We start from the raw sequence: 21,255 nt of genomic DNA, 5'->3' as shown, positions 1-21,255 counted from the left end.
TCCCGGGTTGTTCCCTTGGAGGCCTAAGTGTCAATTGATGGAACATTTATGATTAAAAATGGCTCAAGTGATGAGGCATAAGGAGGTTGATTGTGGAAGAATGAGAAATATGAAGATAACCCATTTTGCCTTGCTTCATATCTTAGAGTTTGACCAAGGTTGTCTTAAGGAACTCACCAACAAGCATACACACTTCTCATTCTTTGGAATCAACTTTGCGAGCTATAGCTAGAGGGAATATTTTTGTTTTCAAACTAAAAGATTATATAAAGACACAAACTCCAAGTCCTTGAAACTAAATGATTCTTGTTTGCTTAATGAGCTCATCTTTTGAAAAAAGAAGATGTTAGGAATTCAAGAATTTGTGGGTAAGATAAAGGAGCCATACAATGGCCCACATGTGCATATTTTGATCCTGAATAATTCCCAACCCAAATTATTCCCCTGGAGACCTATGTTAAGTTGGTCAAAGCCTCTTACTTGTACCCCTCCACGGCAAGTAAGTTTATGCTTTAAGGTAAGTAATAAGGTACATCAAGCTAGTGACGTTAAACAAGCGCTTCTTGGGAGGAAACCCAAGCTTTAGTTGTTTTGTTTTCTCTTGTTTTGTTTGTTTAGTTTATTTTCTTTCTTTCAATCTTGAATAAATCAGTGGTGCTCTTGATTTTATTCATACTAAATTCTCGATATTCCTTTGATTTGGTGGCCATGTTGGCTTTTTTTTGTTTTATACCATGTACCATAGTATTCATAGGGGGAGAAGAGCCATTGCACTGGAAATTTTCAGGCACGACACGCGCAGAACACACCCCTACTCGTGCCACTGAATTTCTCTGGTTTCAGTTTTCTGAAACATTCCATGCGTACATGGGTTGGACACGAGCGTGTGACACACCCCTAGTGTGTGATCCGTAAGTGCATGGGTTTGTTGAAGTAATAGTACCCTGGTGAGTGGGTAGTCTAATCCGTAGGGAATAGTGATCAGAAACACAAAGATTGCTACTTAACTAAAGTGAAGATGAATAGATAGTGGTGTGAATAAAATCAATATGAAAAGAACTAAGAAAATAAGAAAGAGAGGTGCAATAAAATGATAGGAAAGGCAATCAATAAAAAGTAGGCACACGGACATTGCTCCACCTAGGACTATTGCTTCAAGTGCAAGACCAACTCTTTACCTCCTAATTGATACTTAATGAGTCATGGAAATCCTAAAATACATGCTCCCAAACCTAAGGTCAACCGTGACTAACTCTACACTATACCCTGGAGGAGAAATAAATCAGTCTTAACATCTCACACTGTGTACAGTTGCAAGAAGCTCTAGGGATTCCAAGTGATGAACCCTATTCCATAATATAGGTTGATAAGTGCTTGTGCGATACAAATGAGAAGCGTTCATTCCTTATATTGAGCATTACTTTTCTGGGGTTTTTACACTAATATGTGTGTTTTTTAAGTTACTTTTATGCAGGTAGGGTTGTGAAGGAAATAGGCCAATATGGATCACAAGGCACCAATTTTGGAGGAAATCTTACTAAGGTTCAAACGCGAAGACATAGGTCAGGTGTGAGATGCTAGAGTGTGTGCCAACCTCCTCGTATTCGAGTGGGCACAACCATTTGGAGGGGCACAAAGGCAGTCACACTCAAGCATTCTGACTTATGCACATAGAACAAGAGTTTCACCAACGTGTACACCATTGAAGAAGCAAGTGATCCACGACGTGAACGTGTGCCCGCTTATGCTACTCCCGATGAAAGTATGGAATTGGGAAGCTATTCTGGTCAACATCAGTAGCAAGATGTACTCGCAGCTAACAGTACAGAAGATGTACTATAGCAAAGCACTCGCTCACGTACCGCCGAGAAACCAGAGAAATAATGAATCCACACGGGCATGTGGAAATTATCCACGCCCATGTGGAAATTTTGCACGGGCGCGTGGAGCATCCACGCCCGTGTAGTCACCCAATTCCACCGCTATTTAAAGCCGATTCAGCCCCAATTTTGGTATTCCTTTCTCTATCTTTTCCCCAACTTGCGAGAGGGCTTCGTCTAGGTTTTTGAGGGGTATTGGCTAGGTTTTTGGAGAGGGTCTACGGCTCCAACATCACGCGTCATTTGGAAGAAGGTTGTTGGGAGAGCTTTCGTCGGCACCGATCCGGTGAGGTGTATCCGAGGCCGGACAAAGGATCCCTTGGGACGAGTAGAGGACTCACCACAAGACCATCGACACGACCATCGAGGGGGTTTCTTTATGGATTCATTGCTTTTACATTCTATTTCTTTGATTGTACTTAGCTCCATGGAGAGCTAAACCCCTAGTAGGTACTCGGGTATTGTGAACCCTAGGATGTATTTGTTTCTTTGAACCTCTTTATTATGCTTTCAATAAATTGATGTTTATTGTGAGTTCCAACCTTGAATGCTTGATTGTATGAACATTTCCCCTAGAGTGACACTAGGGTTGAGAGTTCTTGTTGGTAACCTTGTGAGTGAGTGACACACCACGAGTTCTTTGCAGTCATAATAGAGTGAATGGTCTAAGGGATGAACTTCCGCTGGGGCTTAGTTGCGCGTGCAACAGAGTGAAGCGTTGAGGTGATCTTAGTATCTAGGGCTCAATTGTGGTTAGGGATCTTCCACCTGGACCAAAGGGTTAGGTCTATAATAAGGAAGAGATTTATCACTTGGAATCCCTAGAGCTCATTGCAACTCTATGCTAGTGCGAGGTGTTAAGATTGTTCGATTTCTCCTCCAGGACAAGTATAGAGTTAGGCATAGTTGACTTTAGATTTGCGACTATGTAATTAGGATTTCCACGACTCATCATTGCATTGATTAGGAAGCATAATAGAGGGTTCTTGCACTTGAAACAATTATCCTAGGTGGAGCATTATCCGGGTACCCCATCTTTATCGATTGCCTTACCCCCTTCTTTACTTTTGCTCTCTTACTTGTTGCTTTTACTGATGAGAATTGAATCATTGTCACACTCATTATCATTGATCTTTTACATAGCTAAGAATCAAATTAAGTATTTTTATTCCCTACTCCCTATGGATTCAATACCCGCTCACCCGGGATTATTACTTCGACAAACCCGTGCACTTGCGGGATATATGCAAGGGGACCTTGTCAAGTTTTTGGCGCCGTTGCCGGGGAGTAGGCCTTTAGAGATACTTTGCACTTTGTTTTCTTAGCTATTTCATCATACATTCTGTTTCATATCTTCTCATTCTATCATCGTTCTGATTTTCTTTTTCTTTCTTTTTGTTGCAGCTCTAGGTTATGACCCGAGGGAATCCATCAATATTGATTGAAGGAGACCCTGAGCTTGAACGTACACTTAGAAGAAAAGGGAAAGAACCTGTGGAAGAACAGCATAATTCAGCTGATTTGAAAGGAGAGGAATCTGAAAACATGGTAGGACAGGATGAGTAACAGCGAACACTATCCGACTATGCCAGACCTTGAGTGTTGGGGACGCAATCGAGTATTGTGCTTCCTCCGATTACAGCTCAGAACTTCGAGCTAAAGCCGGCATTCATCCATATGCTGCAGCAGTCCGCACAATTCAATGGTTTGGCCGATGAGGATCCAAATAGTCATATAGAGAGCTTTCTCGAGGTGTGCGACATGCTGAAGATAAATGGGGTTACCGATGATGCCATCAAATTGAGAGCCTTCCCATTTTCCTTGAAGGGGAAAGCGAAGCAGTGGCTACACTCATTACCTAGAGCATCAATCACTACATGGGAGGAGATGGTAGAAGCTTTTCTAGCCCGTAATTTCCCTCCCGGAAAATCAGCAAAGCTTAGGAATGATATCTCATCCTTTGTTCAGTTGGAATTGGAGTCTCTATTCGAGACATGGGAAAGGTTCAAGGAGCTCCTGAGAAAGTGTCCGCAACACGGATTCCCGGAGTAGATGATTGTTCAAACCTTCTACAATGTTTTGAAGCCGAGTACAAGGCAACTCTTGGATGCGGCAGCAGGAGGTACCTTAGGTAGCAAAACCCCCGATAAGGCTCGTCAATTAATTGACGAAATAGGGTTAAATAGTTACCAATGGAATGCTAGGGAGAATAAAAAGGTGGCTGGTATCCATGAAATCGATGCGGTGACCTCATTGGCGGCGCAAGTAGAGAGTCTAAGTAAGAAGCTAGATCTCATAGCTTCGAATAGAGTTGCGGCCATGACCAATTGCACCGGTTGTGGTGGAGGACATGCTCCCTCCTATTGCCCGATCTCTTTTGGTGATGTTTCTTCAGTGGAAAATGTTGACTTTGTAGCTAATGACATCAGACCTCAAGGGAACCCATATAGCAATACTTACAATTCAGGTTGGAAGAATCATCCCAACTTTTCATGGAGTAATCAAGGACCACAAAAGGCCATGGGGCCACCGGGTTTCCAACAACAACAACAACAAGCACCTCAAGTGGAAAACAAAATTTCAGGCTTGGAAACCCGAATAATGGATTTAGAGAAGCACTTGGCTAGATTTGTTCAATCTGCAAATACACAGTTTGAATCAGTCGAGGCTACACTTCACAACCACACAGCCTCTTTGCACAACCTTGAAAATTAGGTGGGGCAAATTGCGAAGTCTCTCTCCGAAAGGCCACATGGAAGTTTACCAAGCAATACGGAAACCAACCCCAGAGAACATGTGAAGGTGATCACTTTGATAAGTGGTCGTGAGATTGAAGGGAGGCTTCCGAATGAGAAGCCGAAAGAATACACACCCGAGGTTGTAGAGGTTGAGGAGGGAGCAAAGAAAGAGAAAGAGGTGGCATCCCCACCTTTCAAGCCAAGAATCCCTTATCCCTCTAGATTGAAAAATGACCAAGGGGATGAATTATATAAGAAGTTCCTGAGTTTATTCAAGCAACTCCACATCAACATTCCTTTTGTAGAGGCGTTAGCTCAAATGCCAAAGTATGCGAAGTTCCCCGAAAGACTTGTTGACTAACAAGAGGAAGTTGGAGGAGAGTGCTTCAGTGGTGCTAGATGCTTCATGCTCGGTGGTGCTAGCAAAAAGAACATGCCGAAACAAGAAGAAAAGACCCGGAAGCTTTCATTATTCCGGTAACATCGGCAACCTAGGTGAGGAAATGGCATTGGCGGATTCAAGGGCAAGTATCAATGTCATGCCATACACTTTTTTCCAAAAGCTAGGCTTGGGAGAGCCTAGGCCTACTCGGATGACTTTACAATTGGCGGACCGAACGGTACGACATCCGAGAGGTATCATTGAAGACGTGCTTGTCAAGGTGGACAAGTAGATTATTCCTGTTGACTTTGTAGTGCTAGATGTCGATGAGGATACGGATGTACCCTTGATACTTGGGAGACTGTTCTTGCGGACTTCCAAAGCATTTATTGACATGGACGGCGGAGAGCTCACATTGAGAGTTGGAGTTGACAAACTCACTTACCGCCTTTGCTCGAAGCCATGCGGCATTCTCTCGATTTTTGATGACACTTTGTATTTCCTAGACACTCACCGATGAGCTTGTTGATGAATACATGCAGGAAATGTTCAACCCGGATCCATATGAAGGTTTGTTCGACCAAGAGGAGAGCAATGAAGAAGTAATGATGCTTGGGTCGATCGAGGAAGTAACATTTACTCCCGGGGATATTGAAGAAGGTGCTCCGAAAAATGAAGAGGGCTAGGAGACGCCACCGAAAATACTCCAAGACTGTTGGAGACGCTCATGAACCAAGAAGGTTGGATGAACCCAATTGCTAGGTGGTCCGAAGCTCGATAATATACCCTCTACCCTCAAGAGACTTTTGCACATCATGCTTCCAAGTCATGGGTAAGAGGGCGACTTTTCATTCATGAACCCCCGTGAGGTAAGACAATATACGCAAGCTTAGTGATGTTAAACAAGCGCTTCTTGGGAGGCAAACCCAAAGTGTTTTACTGCTTTTCTTATCTTTTTAGTTTAGCTCGCTTTGCATGAATAAATCGTTAAGTGTTGATGTCTCGAATTTTTTTAGATGCTTGTGTTGCAAAATTTATTGTGGGTTTTTAAAGTCATCGTGTGCTTTTTGAGGAATTGGCGAAAGTTTGGTCGTTTGGGTTCTATTTTGTGTTTTTCACTGGTAAAATTTGCATAATAGGGCAGGCTCTGAGTGTGCAAACATGTTCAGAAATATTCTGCAGAGCCTGCAGATTTTTCTAAGTCATCCAGAGAAAACACACGGGCGTGTGGAATTTCCACACGCCCGTGGGTGTATACTGCGAGCTCATCCAGAGAAGGCACAGGGGCGTACGGCTGCCCTTGTGAATGACCATGCGACTGTCACACGCCCGTGGGTGATTTCCGCACGGGCGTGTGGATTCCTGCAGAGTTGGGCGGATTTTCCCGAGAGCACACAAGCACGTGGACTCGCCCCTGTGGGTAACCTTGTGAACCATGCACGGGTGTGGGTAATTTCTGCACGCCAGTTCGAAAATCTGCAGAGGAGTCTTCTCCATCCCGAGAAGACACAGGGGCGTGTGACCGCCCCTGTGAATTAAGCGTGTGAATGTCCACGGCCGTGCGGAATTTCCGCACGGGCATGTATAATATTTTTTCTCGAATATCCAGCGAGGCCACAGGGGTGTGCGTCTACCACTGTGAATCCTTTATTTGAGGGCGCACGGGCATGGATGATTACCGTACGCCAGTGTGGATCTCCAGGAGTTAAAAGACCGTCCGCTCTCCCATTACAACAGTCACACCTTTCGCCTCAAACAACCCTAAGCCGCCCAAAGAGCATTTTTCTGACATTTTCGTCCCCTCCTACTGTCGTCCTCGAGTCGATTGATTGCGCATTGTGTGCATTGTAGGGGTGCTTAGGTTGAGCTCATTGGTAGGCCTTAATTTTCTCTCTTCTTTGATTTCATTTGAATCTAACTGATTACCCACGATTGAAATGGATAATACACACCGTCTTCTTGTTAAAATGGTTATGATTTGTCTTTAAGACGATCTGAAATTAAGATAGAGAGTGTGGCATGGAGATTGGCTACAAGGGCCGTGCATTTTCCACGCCCCGTGGATGTGCACGGGCATGTGGAATTTCCGCACGGCAGCGTGTTGTTATCTTCTTGCAGTCTGAATGGAACTGATTGATTTACTTTTTTAATACATGTAGGTATGGCCACCAAATCAAAGAAAGCAGTTGCCAAACATCCTCGAAAGCTCGCCCTCGAGCCGGAAAATCATGGAATTCAGCATTCCCTCGCGATAAAGCTCTGTTTGAGCGGTTAGAGAAGCTTTAAGTTTTGGTCAAACGCGAATCCCAGATGTTGGGTTACTTAGAAAGGTGCAGCTAGCGGATGACATGGCTGACGAGGTCGAGAAATTATTAATGGTCGGTAATTGGCAAAAGTTATTGAATATTCATGATCCTGCTATCCGCACACTCACTTTGGAGGTACTTGCTTCATTTGAGTTCGACCGCTCTTATGCTCATTTTGATATTGTCGGTGCTATTCAGTTCAGAGCCCTTGGGCAACATCATAGTATGAGTGTCACACAGCTTTTCACTAGACTTGGTCTATATGATGAAGAGTATACTAAAACTGAGGAGTATGAGAATCTTCCAATTGACATGTCGGTTCTATCTCCCATTGAGGCGTATACATTACTATGTGGAAAAGGGCGATATGAACCAGGAATGTCTAAGGCCTCATGTTTATCTCGACCTAGTTACAGATATCTTCACGCCATCATAAGCGGGTCAGTGAATGGTCACGGTGATAGCACGTGAGTCATCAACAAGCAAGAGCTTATGTACTTGTACTCCATGGTTCGGAAACTGAACCAGTCCATCCGGGGCATATTTTTAGCGGAGTATCTAAAGCATCAAGGACAATGTTCCAGATTGGGTGTCATCTTCTCAGGTCCATATATTACCAGACTCATTGTGGAGATGGGTCTGTGAGACAAAATCAGCGGCACCGAGAAGGCGATAATACCAAAGACCCCTTGGGTTAGAGACAATGAGGCTCATGGGGTTAGTCCAGTAAATATTCAAATGGTGTTTATGTGCTGAATATACCATTCGAGGATGAAGCTGGGGCATCTCAGCCCGCTCCCGGGGCCCTACCAGCACCGATGGAGACCGAGACACCTCCAGTGGCAGAGGAACCACCCCCTATGCGTACGTTTCCACCATCTCGAGCCCATGATCATTTTGAGAGGCTCGAGAGCGCTTTAGGAGTGATACGGGCAGAGGTGGCTGAGGCTCGAGCAGAAATTGCCAAGATTAGAGCTACGCAGGCCACTCAGTACACAAAGTTAATGGCGCGTTTTGACATGTTACAGCAGATTTTAGAGCGAGACGTCGCCTCATCATTTGTATTGCGGCCGAGGACTCCTCCGGCCCCCTCAGTTCCTCTAGCACCTCCATCCTCTACCCCCGACACCCGTGAGACCCACTATGTGCTTTCACCAAGACATGCAGCAAAGACCAGCGCCTGAGAGCGTACATCGACACTTGATTTTTCCCTTCCTTTACTTTCTTGCATTTTTATTTTTATTTTTATTTTTTTCCTGTTTTTTTAGACTTTTTCACTCATAAAGGATTCTCCTTCTGAGTTTATTTTCATTTTGCATCATTGAGTTGTATTCATTGCTTTATCTTTTATATACACTCGATTTATTTTGTCTTTATTGAGCTTCACCCGAATCCCCCTCGTGTATGCAGTGCGATGGTCTTGTCTTCTTGGGAATTGAGACTTAGTCATGGGCACGACTAAGGTACTCGAGGTACTTTTGCCGTGTGAGCTTCACAACCCGTTGGAACACTACTCCCAACGAACTAGCTTCATCAAACGCCACACTAGGAGTCAGGGGAGTATTGTTTTGATTGCTTCTCCCACATTTGCTTTTTGAATGATTTATATTTTGAGTGAGCTTTGCATGTGTACATTGGGGACAATGTACAACTTAAGTGTGGGGGAGTTTCATAGTGCACGCATCTTTTCTATTGTTCTTGATTGATATATGCTCACATAGCCAATGGTGGTTCACCTTAGTTGTACTGATTGTATTCTTGAGTTTAGGAGAAATTCTAACATTGATTGTTTTCTTGCTCTAGTTCTTACTTGAATTTCTAGGAATTTTTGCCCGATTTATATTTAGTGCACTACTCACTCTTTGAACTCTATTGGAAACTCATGTTCGATGTTAAACGGACTAGTTAGGTTTATTTTTCTTGTGCTAAATTCTCAAAATGGAAAATGAAAAGAAAGAACAAAATAGTTTTATTGTTTATTTGTGCTTGTAGGGTGGAAAGAGCTACCACCTATGTAGTATGAAGCTACTCTCATAAGTCGGATACTAGCTATGCCCCTAATGAGAGAGAAAAGCTATCTCATAGGATGAGTGAAAGCTACCACTCCGGGATAAAGAGCTACCACCTCGAAAGTGTGAAAGCCACCTTAGCGGCCGCTTTGGAAAGGGCTACCTTAGAGGATGTGTGAAGCTACTACCATCTTTGAAATTGTTGTCACTTTTTGTAGATAAATAAGTCCCTTGTACTTAGAACTTTGAGGAGTATACCTTGGGTTGTTTTTTTGAGTGAGTTCACACACGCATACCCGATTTCGGGTTTTGTTTCCTTTTTTTGATTCAAGTTTTTTTAGCTAGAGCATTGATTTTTTTCGTATTTAGTGTTGAAATTTCCCTTACTTGTAGAATGCTCTCTTTGTATACTTTGGTGAACCCTAAGGCCAAGCACTTCCAATATTTTTCTTCATTGATGCACATAACGTTTTTAATTTTTTTGCTTGAGGACAAGCAAAAGCTTAAGTGTGGGGGAGTTTTGATAAGTGCTATGCGATACGAATGTGAAGCTGCTCATTCCTTATATTGAGCATTACTTTTCTCGGGGTTTTTTTACACTAATATGTGTTTTTTTATGTTACTTTTATGCGGTAGGGTTGTGAGGCCCAGTATGAAGGAAATAGGCCAATATGGATCACAAGGCACCAATTTTGGAGGAAATCTTACTAAGGTTCAAACGCGAAGACATAGGTCAGGTGTGAGATGCTAGAGTGTGTGCCAACCTCCTCGTATTCGAGTGGGCACAACCATTTGGAGGGGCACAAAGGCAGTCACACTCGAGCATTCCGACTTATGCACATAGAACAAGAGTTTCACCAATTTGTACACCATTGAAGAAGCAAGTGATCCACGACGTGAACGTGTGCCCGTTTGTGTTACCCCGATGAAAGTATGGAATTGGGAAAGCTATTCATGGGTCGAATCATCAGAAGAGGTAGCAAATGCAGCAACTTTGTACACATGTACTCGTAGTAGACTCGCTCACACCGGCCGAGAAACCCCGAGAAACAAGAATCCCACACGGGCAGTGGAAATTATCCACGCCCTGTGGAAATTTTTGCATCGGGCGTGGAGCATCCACACCCTGTAGTCGCCTCGACTCCAACCCTATTTAAAGCCGATTCAGCCCCGATTTTGGTATTCTTTTTCTCCATCTTTTTCCCCAACTTGAGAGAGGGCTTCAGTCTAGGGTTTTTGAGGGGTATTTGGCTAGGTTTTTTTGGAGAGGTTCTACTGGCTCCGACATCATCATTCCTTAGGAAGAAGGTTGGTGGGAGAGCTTTCCGACCGATCCGGGCGATGTATCCTATACCCGGACAGAGGAATCCCTTGACGACGAGTAGAGGACTCTCCACAAGACCATTGACATGACCATAGAGGGGGTTTCTTTATGGATTTATTGCTTTTACATTCTATTTCTTTGATTGTACTTAGCTCCATGGAGAGCTAAACCCCTAGTGGGTACTCGGGTATTATGAACCCTACGATGTATTTGTTTCTTTGAACCTCTTTATTATGCTTTCAATAAATTGATGTTTATTGTGAGTTCCAACCTTGAATTCTTGATTGTATGATCATTCCCCTAGAGTGACACTAGGGTTGATAGTTCTTGTTGGTAACCTTGTGAGTGAGTGACACACCACGAGCATTAGACAATGCTAGGTTAGAGAGGGTTGAGAGAGTGAGTCGATAGGTACAGGAGCGTCCCCTTTCCCCTCTGGCGTGATGGATTCTACCTCCGTTCCTTGAGTTCTTTGCAGCCATAATAGAGTGAATGGTCTAAGGGACGAACTTCTGCTGGGGCTTAGTTGCGCGTGCAACGGAGTAAAGCGTTGAGGTGATCTTAGTATCTAGGGCTCAATTGTGGTTAGGGACCTTCCACGTAGACCAAATGGTTAGGTCTATAATAAGGAAGAGATTTATCACTTGGAATCTCTAGAGCTCATTGCAACTCTATGCGAGTGCGAGGTGTTGAGATTGTTCGATTTCTCCTCCGGAACATGTATAGAGTTAGGCATAGTTGACCTTAGATTTCGGACTATGTAATTAAGGATTTCCATGACTCATCATTGCATTGATTAGGAAGCATAATACAGGGTTCTTGCACTTGAAACAATTATGCCAGGTTGAGCATTATCCGGGCACCCCATCTTTATCGATTGCCTTACCCCCTTCTTTACTTTTGTTCTCTTACTTGTTGCTTTTACTGTTGAGAATTGAATCACTGTCACACTCATTATCATTGATCTTTTACATTGCTAAGAATCGAATTAAGTATTTTTATTCCCTACTCCCTATATATTTGATACCCGCTCACCCGGGATTATTAGTTCGACAAACCCGTGCACTTGTGGGATATACACAAGGGGACCTTGTCATAGGTCTAACCCTTTGGTCCAGGCAAAAGACCCCTAGTCACAATTAAGCCCCAACACTGTGGATTACTTCAACGCTTCACTCTGTTACTAGCGCAACTAAGCCCAAGTGGAGTTCTTCTCTTATCACTTCACTCTATTGTTAACGAAAAGAACTCTTGGAACACGGTGGTAGGATTAATCACAACAAAGGGGAAAGAAGATGCTCCACTATCTCTTGACTCACTCCAATCTTGCTTTGTCTAGTCCTCATACTATGTCACTCACTCATAAGGACTACTAATGTAGACTCTCACCCCTAGTGTTACTCTAAGAGAGAAATCATCCAACAAGCATTCAAGATTGTAACTCAATTAAAGATATCAATTAAGGAAACATAATAAAATGGTTAATGAAACAATAATATCCTAGGGTTTACAAGTCCAAGTACCCTCTAGGGGTTTAGCTTTCCATGGAGCACGATACAATAAATAATAAAATCAAAAGTAAAAACATGCAATCCATAAGTAAAACCCCTTCGTTATTCATGTCGACGGTTTTGTGGAGTACCCTCATCATCTCCAAAGGTTCCCTTGTCAAGCCTAGCGCACACCTCATCGGATCAGTGCCGATAAAAGCTCCCCCAATAACTTTCTTCCAAAGGAATGCGGTGTCAATGGCCGTAGAAGCACTTCAAAAACCTTGCCAAAGCCCCTACAAACCCTAGCCGTAGGCCATTCCTAAGTTGGGGAAAAGATGGAGAAAAGATGGAAAAGATGATTCCCAAATCGATGCAAGTCGCGGCTTTGTGTAGGGTTGGAATCAGGATTCCACATGCCCGAGTGAATCTGCAGAACTTGGTTTTTCAACGGCTTGTGAGAAGTAATTGCTACAGTAAATTGCTATATTGATTTGCTACAGTGCCTGCTGTATTACGCCGCTAAAAACACTCCCGAATCCACACTTTTCATCGAGGCAACATAAACGTGCACATGTCTATGCCATAGATCGCATCGCTTCTTCAATAAGGGATAACATTGACGAAGATCTTGCTATCATTGCACAAGTCAGAATACACAAATATGACTGCCTTTGTGCCCCTCCAAACCATGAAATTGCTTAAGCGCATGGAGATTGGCACATATTCCCGTATCTTCGAGCACAACTTGTGTCTTCACATTTATTCACTGCAAGATTCCATCAACAAAGTGCAATCGCAATCTACTTTGGCTTCCTTCCTCTATATTTGGCTCCACAACCCTACATGAACAAAAGTAACACAAATACACATATGTTAGCACTAAAATCTTATCAAAGTAATGCTCATCATAAGAAAAGAATGCCTTATATTAGTAATACACAAGCACTTATTAGTGTGTCAGGGGGAGCATCACGCTTTTCATTCACCTTGCACGATTGTGTCATATCTATTTTGAATTTTCATCATTCTCCTAAAATTTTCAAACGGGCAAACACGCTTAGTGACACGGTCATGTTCACCCTGATTTCTTTCATTTGTGGATTAATTTCTATTGTTTTAATGCAGGATATCTTACTGAGGTTGAGAGCCAAGTCAATAATTCTTGAGCATCACCAATCCTTCTTTTAGTAGTGTTCTTCTTTTATTTCTTATTTTCCTTTTCTTGAGCTTCATTTGTCCCCTTTCTGCTTGTAGGATGTGTGCCATATGGAAATGAGGAACATACATGTTGAGAGTGGTCACATCACTACCCGTGTTCAGGAAAGTTCCTAAATATTTTCCCCAAATTTATTTGTCCTTGATTCATTTCTTTATGCATGCATTTGTACATTGAGGACAATATACAGTTTAAGTATGGGGGAAGGTTTTACTATTGCATTCATTATGACGAGGCATGACTTAGGATGATCTATGATCTTATTTTGTGGAATTTCTATGTGTAAGGGGATACTAGTTTGTTCGTATAGTTGTGTTGAGCTTAATTGCTAGCTTCACTCTTATCTTGGGAACGTCTTATGTTCTCACCTTAGGCTAATTGTGGAGCCACTTTATTTAGGAGAAAATTATAGCTCTATGACCATGATTGTTCCTTGTTTTTGTAAAAAAACAGAAAGTCAGACTCCCTGTGGGATGCCCTACCTGTTTGATAAGTGCTTGTGCGATACGAATGTGAAGAGTTCATTCCTTATGTTGAGCATTACTTTTCTCGGGTTTTTACACTAATATGTGTGTTTTTATGTTACTTTTATGCAAGTAAGGTTGTGAGGCTAAGTACGAAGGAAATAGGCCAATGTGGATCATAATGCACCAATTTTGGAGAAAATCTTGCTAAGGTTCAAATGCGAAGACATAGGTCAGGTGTGAGATGTTAGAGTGTGTGCCAACCTCCTCGTATTCGAGTGGTCACATCCATTTGGAGGGGCACAAAGGCAGTCACATTCGAGCATTCCGACTTATGCACATAGAACAAGAGCTCCACCAACGTGTACACCATTAAAGAAGCAAGTGATCCACGATGTGAACGTGTGCCCGTTTGCGTTACCCCGATGAAAGTATGGAATTGGGAAGCTATTCAGGGTGAATACTGTAGCAGAGTATTGTAGCAACATTGTAGCATATACTGTAGCAGCACCACTCACAGCCGCCCGAGAAACCAGAGAAACAGAGAATCCACACGGGCGTGTGGAAATTATCCACGCCTATGTGGAAATTCCACACTGGCGCGTGGAGCATCCACGCCCGTATAGTCGCCCGATTAAATCCCTATTTAAAGCCGAATCAGCCCCGATTTTGGTATTCTTTTCTCCATCTTTTCCCTAACTTGAGAGAGGGCTTCGGCTAGGGTTTTGAGGGGTATTGGCCAAGGTTTTGGAGAGGTTCTACGGCGCCTACTTCGTCATTGCTTAGGAAGAAGGTTGGTAGGGGAGCTTCCGTGGAGGTGTATCCTATACCGGACGAGGGAATCCCTGGACGACGAGTAGAGGACTTTCCACATAACCATCGACACGACTATCGAGGAGGTTTCTTTATGGATTCATTGCTTTTACATTCTATTTCTTTGATTGTACTTTGCTCCCTGGAGAACTAAACCCCTAGTGGGTACTTGGGTATTGTGAACCCTAGGATGTATTTGTTTCTTTGAACCTCTTTATTATGCTTTCAATAAATTGATGTTTATTGTGAGTTCCAACCTTGAATGATTGATTATATGAACATTTACATTAGAGTGACACTAGGGTTGAGAGTTCTTGTTGGTAACCTTGTGAGTGAGTGGCATACCACGAGCGTTAGACAAAGCTAGGTTGGAGAGGGTTGAGAGGGTGAGTCGAGAGGTACATGAGCGCCCCCTTTCCCCTCTGGCGTGATAGATTCTACCTCCGTTCCTCGAGTTCTTTGTGGCCATAATAGAGTGAATGGTCTAAGGGATGAACTTCCGCTGCGGCTTAGTTGCACGTGCAACGGAGTGAAGCGTTGAGGTGATCTTAATACTTAGGGCTCAATTGTGGTTAGGGACCTTCCACCTGCACCAAAGGGTTAGGTCTATAATTAGGAAGAGATTTATGACTTGGAGTCCCTATAGCTCATTGCAACTCTATGCGAGTGCGAGGTGTTGAGATTGTTCGATTTCTCCTCCGGGACATGTATAGAGTTAGGCATAGTTGACCTTAGATTTGGGACTATGTAATTAAGGATTTCCATGACTCACCATTGCATTGATTAGAAACCATAATAGAGGGTTCTTGCATTTGAAATAATTATCCTAGGTGGAGCATTATCCGGGTATCCCATCTTTATCGATTGCCTTACCCGTTCTTTATTTTTGCTTTCTTACTTGTTGCTTTTACTATTGAGAATTGAATCATTGTCACACTCATTATCATTGATCTTTTATATAGCTAAGAATCAAATTGAGTATTTTTTATTCCCTACTCCCTGTGGATTCGATACCCCCTCACCCGGGATTATTACTTCGACAAACCCGTGCTTTTGCGGGATATACGCAAGGGGACCTTGTCACTGTTCTTTATAAATACTTTGTTAAAAGATGGTAGAAAGAGCTATCACCTTGGGCATTACAAGTGTACATTTGATGACGTACCAGGAGAAAGGGCTACCTCTAGGGTGTATGAAGCTACTACCCATTTAGTATAGTATGAAATAAGGTCATTGTTAGCTAAGTTAATCCAACATTGCATGGGGCACATAAATTAGTGTGATCACACACATACTCGGGGAGTACAAGTTAAGAGTGAAACTTATCATTTTTGATCAGTTGAACACACACTAACAGCTGGTTTCCTATTCCACTTTTGAAATTCCAATATTACTGAGATCAGAGGTAATGCACTCATCTTCTTTCTTGTATGTTGATGTATTTTGCTTGAGGACAAGCCAATGTATTTTGCTGATGAGTGTATTTCATATATACATTTCTATATCCTTTTCATGTATTTATCGTGTCTCCAAGCATTTGATTTTTGTGATTTTGTGATACTTTGGGTATTATAGTGTATTTGTGTAGGAAAATAGGTCCCTGTGCAAAAGAGTAGGATTCGGCGTAATTACAGTGCGAAAAGATGAGAATCAATAGTGCTCTCAAGCTTGACATGGTCTTGACACGACCATATGCATTCCACTGATTATTCTAGGCAATTGGTGAAGATGACTACTGTAGTAAAATCACTGTAGTCGAGTTGTTGCAACATTCACTGTAGTAAATCACTATAGCACAAGTTTGGAGAAGGGGCACGGTCTGTATGTTCCTAGCACGATCGTATCAAGCCTAACTCCCTCGTGTCATAGGGTGTGTTAGGCCTAAAATTTGGTTTTTGGTGATTCTGCATTTCAGTGATTTTCAAGGGGAGTGACACCCTGATGTTGTAGGGTGTCGTGCCTAAAATATGCTTTTTAAGCAACATCTAGAGCATTCTTTGGGGGCTCTCTCTTCACCATTCATCCTTCTTCTTAGGGGCGACTGCCATGGTCTTCCCCTTAACATTTCTAGGGCCGGACTAAACTTTGGTGCTAGAGCGCGAGTAATGGACGCACAAGAGATGTGGGGCTAGGAATGGAGCTCAACATTGGAGGTGATCTTTAAGAGGAGAGAGTCTTATCTTCTTTCTTTAGATCTGTAGTTGTTTTCTCCATGTTGTACACATTCCTCAGGGGCTAACCATCCATGGTACCCTGGGATGTTTAACTTTGATGCTTTGTATGTTTTAGATGCTTTCTTCTAATGATTTATGGAGTTCTTTTGGTTTCTTATGTTTAACCTTGTGTTTGCATAACTTGATGTGTTTGATTTGCATAGTTTCTTAGGTAAAACTTGGTGTGTGAATTGTCATAGTTGTAGTTAACTTGTGTGACTGCAAAACTCAATGTGTATGAAACCATAGTTACCTTAGCAAGACTTGATGTATTTGAGAACCTTAGATGCAACATTGCTTTTCAGCACACACAAGAACCATAAAATGTCCTCTCTGAGGATTCTAAGTTAATCGAGCCTGGAAACTTCAAGGGGTGATACATGATTGTGTCATGCCCATGCCTTACCTGTGCACGGTCATGTGAAGAGCTTCTAGATTGTGCTTCCCCAAAATAAAAGAAACTTTCTTCAGGCTGAGATTTTTTGGGTTACGTGCACAGTCATGTGGAGACCCAGTCAGGCGTGCAACTTAGTAGGATCTTGATTCTTCTACTCGATTACTCCCCGAATTCACTCCAATTTGCTTTGAGTGTCTGGTTTCTGCACATGGAACAAATATACCTAGAATAGCACCTCAAATGGATTAAATTGTGCTAAAATACAAGTAAATGAATGGAAAGAGGATGAGTTAACATGATTGAAATGCACTAATCAAATACCCCTACACTTAAATGTTTACTTGTCCTCAAGCAATCTCACATCACTCAATAAAAGAGAAGATGAGTGAATTACTTTTGATCAAAGGGGAATAACAAATCCTTAATCATAGAGGGAACAACAAGGCTAAGTTCAAAAAAAAATGCTCGATAAAAGGCTACGCTTTTACTTTAAAAACCTTGTGTGTGTGCAAACCCTAAAATGAGTGCCCCAACATCTCCAGGATTCAACCTAACACTAATTAACCTTTATTCCAACTAAAACATTGGGTAGTAGCTTCATACACTCTAAGGGTAGGCTTTTCCCCCAGTAGGTGAAAAAAGTACACTTGTATTGCCAAAAATTTGACTACTCAAGAGTGGCTTTCACTCCTCTAGGATGATAGCTCTTTCTACCATCTTTTAACACTCAAAATTTCAATATTGGGCTGGTATGGCATCCTCAAAAAGGAATCCGACTTCCATTTTTTTTAACACTAGAATTAACAAAAACACTAGGTCCTAATTGAAAGGTTTTCTTCCTAAAGCAAGTGGCTCCATAATTAGTGCAACGTGATAAAGTCTTAGGTCTTCAGAGTAAAAGTGAGTCTACAAGTTTAAGAATTTCCAAACACACATGTGTCCCTCTAAGTTTAAGAATTTCCAATAAAATAAACATAGATCATCATTAGCAAGGCACTCATACAAAAAGGCAAGCATACAACCCTTCCCTGCACTTGAATGATACATTGTCCTCAATATATAAATAGAAGTCATGCAAAATAGAAATTGAGAACAACAAAGGAAAGAGGGGGTTCACATTAGTTCCCTGAACATGGAGAGTGGTATTGTTGCTCTCAACATGTTTGCCACTCCAAGCGGCCACACAATCCCTGAAATTAGTAGAGAACACAAGTAAAACCCGAGAAATACCAAAATAAGATAATATAAAAAAAAACCTGAAAAGAACAAACAACCGAAATAAAAGAAAACAAGCTAAAATGTAGTAAGGGACTCCCCATACTAATTGACTACAAAAGATGAAATATAGGAAGTACAACAAAAGGAGATAAAGATAAGCAAAGGACTGATACTTGTGCTGTGTTCAGAATGGTGCAATATGGGCCTAAGAATCACTGCCTGACCAGGTAGAATCCTCTTGAGACTCCGCCAAATCAGAAGTATTGACCCCAATATGACGAGTGGGTCACACAGGGGAGGCTAGCTTAGGAGATAGCATCACACCCAGATGCTCGACAATCAGGATGACACTCCTCTGCAGCCACCCGAATGCTGGCAAAGAACAAGTAATATGGTCTGTGTGGCTAGAGAGGTCACGAGGTGGCTAACAGGATCTCTGGCATGAAGTGGTAGCAAGTGGCGGTGGGGTGTGGGTATCATCATCTGCAGGAAGGAAATTAGAAGTAACAGTCGACACAATGAGCTGTCAGACCCGATACTCAAACCCTTAGCGGTCTGAACCCACGGCAACATCCCTATCAACCCTAGGCTCTCCAGGGTCACCATTGTAAAGCCCCCTACAATCCTCATCTGATAGGTCCCCTAAAGTAGGTCCATGTGCCTTATCAGACGAGTGATGTAAGGACCTACGAAAAGGGCTTCAATGCGAGGGTTGGTCCTGTAATGTGCAATCAAAACAGCCATCTCATTATGTCCTGAGTCACCGCATCCTGTAAGTGTGTAACTGAGCACATAATGAATATACCATAGTACCAGAGAATGGAGTATGGTGGCCTTGGTCCAATGAGGATCATAAGTCGAAGTTAGTTCTCAATCATCGCTAGGTCTCCTACAGTGAATCCCCAGGTGGCGGGAAGGTCAGTGCCTCATATGCAAGAGTTCTGGTAAACTCCACATCATACAAACCTAGCAAGACTGAGAACTCTATAAGGCTCATCCATTATAGAGAGACAAAGACATAGAAATGAATGTTATTATGGGGATAGAATGCAATAGTGCTAGAGGACAAGTCGAACGTGGCCAACACCTTGAGCGCTAATTGCTCATAGTTGCTGTCTATGATATGAAATAACTGTCACCAAGTCATGACACTCAGCATCCTATGAACCTCCTCTTCTAGTCTGATCTCACAGAGAATACCCCAATCGATTTCCCTAGACTCACCAAAGTGGTAACGTGATATGCGTGTGCAGTGCTCCTTGTGCGTCGGAGTGTGGAATGTAGGCATGAGGTCTGTGCTAGGAGTGGATGTCTCCACTCTGGGCCACTTGGAAGGTCTGACTATGGTATGCTTCCTCAGCATTATCTACAAGAGAACCAAGTGCAATTAGTACATAAGACTAAGAGAACTGGGAGGATACGATCGTACACTCCCCCTTTCACCTTCCCAAATGAGGGACACGATCATGCAGGATTAGAGACACGATCGTGTCCTGGGGCTGTCATCTTCCCCAAGAGGTTTCACAAAGTTCTTGCTTAAAAAACAAAATTTCACAAACAATCAGATGACGACACTAAGGTCGATCATGGAGAATGAGAACATCATTAAATCAAAAGGAGAATGATCCAAAACTTCCAAAAAGAACCAAAGATATGGCCGGATGCTTACCGAGGTTGAGGAGAATGATGAGGGAGCAACGAGATAGGTTCGGCCAAAATTCAGTGAAAAAAAATCGCAAAAATCTCGGAAATAAATAGAGGAGAAAAAGAGGGGATGCCGGGGGTCACGATGAATTGTTTGGAATGAAAGGTTGCGTTCGGAGTTGGTTGAAATTTGAAGCGTTGGGTTTGGAGCCAAAGGGTCGCGACTGGACACGCCATGAACACAATTATGCTAGGGTATCCAGGAGAAGCATGATCATGACGAGGGTGTGTTTCTCCCCCTGAAAATCTCAATAAAATTTTCCAAGAACTCTAAAAGGGAAAGACACGATCGTGTCCTCGGGCTAAGAAATCGTGCAAGGCATCCTGCCACCATCGTGTCCAGCACATGTCCCCCCTTGATGTTTGATAAAACTGAAGCTAGCAAAAATTAGTGGTTGAAGCCTGGGTTTCTCATACCCATGCACACCTATAAAAACTCCAGGAAAGGTGTTTTCTTCCTCCAAAATAAATGATTTGGACACACAAGATAATAAAGAACACCACTGAAACATCAAATGCACAGAAAAATACCTTGAGAGACACCAATTAAAGCAAACCGCGTAAAAAATAACTAAAACACAAAGAAGAAAAACCGATACAAAAGGACAAAAACAAAAGGAAAAAAAACAACTAGGGTTGCCTCCCAAGAAGTGCTTGTTTTACGTCACTAGCTTGCCGTACTTGTTCATTCTTTATGTTGGTTCATGGAATTGAGACCTCTCATTAGCACCTAAAACATAGCTACAAGAATATGGTAACAATGAGTTAATTAAACTGATCTTACTAAAAGTCCAAGGAATTCAGTGATTGGCGGCTTTAGGGGAACATGGTGAGATGGGTAGCTTCTTCCTCTTGGTGGTCACCTTTTTCCACCATTTAGTTGCTGGGGAAGTTTTCTTCTTTGGTAGTTTGGGAGACACAGTTGCCTCAACTATTGCCAAATCTGAGCATTATGATTCTCTACTACCTCCTCCATGATTTCGTCCTCAAGAGAGTCAAACTCCAGTGCCTAGGATAGCTCAATCTTTATAAAAATGTCATGTATAAATTAAGACACTAAACCATCAATAACATCCACACAATAACAAGTATCATTGA

General features: G+C 42.5%; 1 non-coding gene and 1 pseudogene across 1 annotated transcript; one reads left to right on the top strand and one right to left on the bottom strand.

The window, feature by feature from the left end:
• Positions 1 to 21,255, top strand: part of LOC120277723 — a 191,977-nt pseudogene that overhangs the window by 145,952 nt on the left and 24,770 nt on the right.
• On the bottom strand, positions 3,816 to 3,922 carry LOC120278275. Its single transcript, XR_005541614.1, has one exon. It is a non-coding gene; the product is annotated as a small nucleolar RNA R71 (small nucleolar RNA).

The sequence above is a fragment of the Dioscorea cayenensis genome, chromosome 15, assembly GCF_009730915.1.
Source record: "Dioscorea cayenensis subsp. rotundata cultivar TDr96_F1 chromosome 15, TDr96_F1_v2_PseudoChromosome.rev07_lg8_w22 25.fasta, whole genome shotgun sequence".
Classification (NCBI taxonomy): Eukaryota; Viridiplantae; Streptophyta; class Magnoliopsida; order Dioscoreales; family Dioscoreaceae; genus Dioscorea; species Dioscorea cayenensis.
Note: the sequence above shows the minus strand (reverse complement) of the source record. Positions and strands in the feature narration are given on the sequence as shown.